Source organism: Carassius carassius, chromosome 7 (assembly GCF_963082965.1).
Source record: "Carassius carassius chromosome 7, fCarCar2.1, whole genome shotgun sequence".
NCBI lineage: Eukaryota > Metazoa > Chordata > Actinopteri > Cypriniformes > Cyprinidae > Carassius > Carassius carassius.
Window position 1 is genome coordinate 1,765,829 of NC_081761.1, and position 3,606 is coordinate 1,769,434.

The following is a 3,606-nucleotide window of genomic DNA, read 5'->3' on the forward strand; positions in this document are numbered from 1 at the left end:
AAACTCGCTGCATTTCGTTGTATATAATCCTGAAACGTATCCACGGCAGGATTTAATCCAACAAGATAACATCGGTCCAAGCCGCTAGTGAAAACGTGGCGGCTGTGAGAGCCGTAATCCACCATGCGAGTAGCCACATAAATAACTCACTGAGGAAGGAGAGGCGCGTTTCTCCTGTCCGCTCGGAGGGAGAGAACCGCGTATGCCGGCCAGAGCCTAGTTTGAAGAGCAAAACTGCTGATTAACGCGCTCGAGTGGGGGAGAGCGAGCACATGGAACTCCAGTACATCACTGTATTCATAGTCAAGCCGCACATATCGCCCCTAACCAACACCTCGTGCGGGGCCTCGGCGACCGCAGAAGCGAAACGGTGGGGGTTAGACGCGAGGCGACTTAAGAGCGCGGATACTTCCTATTGGCGTTTGTGCACAGGGGAAGTGTATGCATATTTTACTGTAGCCGTAGGCTATCAAGGAGAGAACCTGTAGAGAGGCTGCAACAAACCTCTCATAAGTGCCTCCTCGTGATAACCCATCATACGGCTCCTACCTTTCGTTGACTCATCGCGTCCGTGGTTGAGGAGTATACTGCTCGTGACGATCGCTGTTGAACGCGAGATAATAGGGCACAGAAGATTCGCTTCGTTACTGAAGGAAAGAAATCTGAGTGAAATGGCGCACGGCACCAGGTATATATATGCGTACGCATGCATGGGCGGTGCCACGCGCTATTTTGCCAATAGGATTGGCGGGATGGTATAGGGCTTCAGACATTCGTCACACCGAAGGTGTTCCCATAGTGGTGACGTCACTGCAGCATTGAAGTGACCTATGAAAGGGAACGTATGATCTGACCCACACTCCGGAACAGAAGAAGGCGGTATTGCATCAATAAGCTGGATGCCAACTGCCGTTAAACTGGAAAGAAGACCAAAATGACAGCTTGCTGTGAGAGACAACGGTGAGAATCTTATTTTTTTCCGAGATAATTATTTAAATTGAAGTGTATAAGTCATTTTCATACAGTGGTATTGTTTTTGGAGTTAATAATTTATTAAAACTAAGGCGTAATTTTTTGTGCCTTTGTGATTTAGCTGTAAACATGTTTTATAATGCATAACTAACAGGGGAGCTCCATTAAGTAACGTTACACGACTCAATAGTGGATTTACATAAACCATATATACTTCTTGAAGACTATTACTAAAATGTATATTTATCATCTGACTGGATAATGTTTGATAAGAATTGTAGATGAGCACATCTAACAGACATGAAACAGGTGTCTGAGTGATGTGTGTGTGATATTGTGTAGAATTCACTTTTGTCAACACTGCTATAGATGAGTGTGAGTAATGTAAACAAACAAATCTACATAAAGTAACTAAACATAAGTTATCTATTTTATTTGTCCATTTGCAATATTGATAATTTAAGGAACATTTGTGTTGGATAAAAAGTGAGTTACATCAGTTATTAACTCAACATGTAAATGCAGTATATCACAGATAAATCACAGAGGAGACTGACTCTTGTCTGGATATTACAGGGACAGATGAGACACATGTGTTTTTATCTGCTGCAGAGACACTGATGAAGGAATGCTGCCATCAAAGGATTGGTGTAAGTACACTACAAAAATAAATGAAACATTTTAAATCTTAAGTTGTATTTTATTTTAATTAATTTAATTTCAAACAACTATTACACCTCCTTCCTTATTCTTGATTTCTGTGCATTTGCTTCAGATCTTTTGTGGTGCAGCAGGGCCTGCAAGGAAAGGTGAAAAAGAGGGAAAACCTGAAACAAAAGAATAATGTAATTACTTTTTGTATTGTGTATGTGTATTTTTGTAGGGCATAAAATGTCTGTAGACTGGTGTGTGCACTGAGGATGGAGAAGACCACAGCATCATCCTGGAAATGATCGAGAGTCACAGATGAGACGCTCCATCACTCCAGCTCTTACTGTCTCATCAGGACCAGATGCTGCTGTGGTGTCTTCATCCTCAGTAACCCCAGAGCCAGTGAGAGCATCTAGAGAAAGACCACAAGACACTGAGGATGTGATTTTGGTAAAGTTTGTTCAGCTGGTTAATGTTTAAACAATGAAGGCTGACTTTCAGAAGCTTCAAAAGCATCATCAAAAAATGTGATGGAGCTTTTATCTGAAGTGATTGACAGTGCTATTATTACAGGGGCCTACAATCCCCTGATCAACCTGGAGAAAAGAGCCGTAGTCAAGGACACACTGGTGTTCCTGTGGCTCAAGTGGTAGAGCATTGCGTTAGCAGTGCAAGGTTGTGGGTTAGAATAGCAGGGAACACATGTTAGGTAAAAACTGTTAGTCTGAATGCACTGTAAGTCACTTTGGATAAATGTATAATTTTTTTTTTTATTTATAAATTTGAACCACTTCAGTGGTTTAGCCCACTACAAAAGTAATAAATCAATGCATGTACTTGTAAATTCTGTGTAAATAATAAATAATAATAATTCATTACATTTATATAGCGCTTTTTCTAGGCACTCAAAGCGCTTTACATAGTCTGGGGGTATCTCCTCATCCACCACCAGTGTGCAGCATCCACCTGGATGATGTGACGGCAGTCATAGTGCACCAGAACGCCCACCACACACCAGCTTACTGGTGGAGAGGAGACAGAGTGATGAAGCCAATCAGCAGATATGGGGATTGTTAGGAGGCCATGATGGTCAGAGGCCAATGGGCGAATTTAGCCAGGATGCCGAGGTCACACCTCTACTCTTTTCGAAAGACATCCTGGGATTTTTAATGACCACAGAGAGTCAGGACCTCGGTTTAACGTCTCATCCGAAGGACGGTGCTTGTTGACAGTATAGTGTCCCCATCACTACACTGAGGCGCTAGGACCCACACAGACCACAGGGTGAGCATCCCCTGCTGGCCTCACTAGCACCTCTTCCAGCAGCAACCTAGTTTTCTCAGGAGGTCTCCCATCCAGGTACTGACCAGGCTCAGCCCTGCTTAGCTTCAGTGGGAAACCGGTCTTGGGCTCCAGGGTGATGTGGCTGCCAGCAAATGTTTTTCAGGTAGTCGTGCTCATGGGGTGCAGGCACACGAAAGTTTGGAGCAGACACAGCAGTCAGATTGTCCTGCACGTATTCTCCTGCTCGAGCTTCAAGGTTGTGTGGCTCAGAGAGCCGTCATCAAGGTCTTCTTCATCCTGTTGCTCAATGACATCCCCGTTGAAAAGAGTGAGATTGTGAAGTGCAGCAGCAGAACTGTATCAGCTGTGTTCAGATGGCAGGAGGATGTTGGGTTCACCATCTGTTAATACTTGATTGTTAGAACAATAAGTTTGAATGAAGCTTTGTATCACGTGTTGTTGACTTGTACATGTATGCATTTATTGTGATGCTAACTTTTATACATTATTTTAATCATTTAGACATGTTTTTTGTTGTCAGTAAATAACATATAAATATTTGATCCATTCATGTATTAATTGCTCGACTGAAAATGGATGTATTCACATCGACTGCATTTATTTAACTAGTATATATTCATGTATAGCGGTGTCACAAAAGAATATACATTTGGCTTCTTTTACTAAAATGTAATTTTA

The 3,606-nt window shown here is 42.4% G+C and overlaps 1 long non-coding RNA gene across 1 annotated transcript; it reads left to right on the top strand.

Moving 5' to 3' along the window:
- Positions 1–925: 925 nt before the first annotated feature.
- LOC132142974 (uncharacterized) lies at positions 926–3,367 on the top strand. The gene is made up of 4 exons (XR_009434136.1): positions 926–960; positions 1,549–1,622; positions 1,748–1,817; positions 3,071–3,367. It is a non-coding gene; the product is annotated as an uncharacterized LOC132142974 (long non-coding RNA).
- Positions 3,368–3,606: the final 239 nt, after the last annotated feature.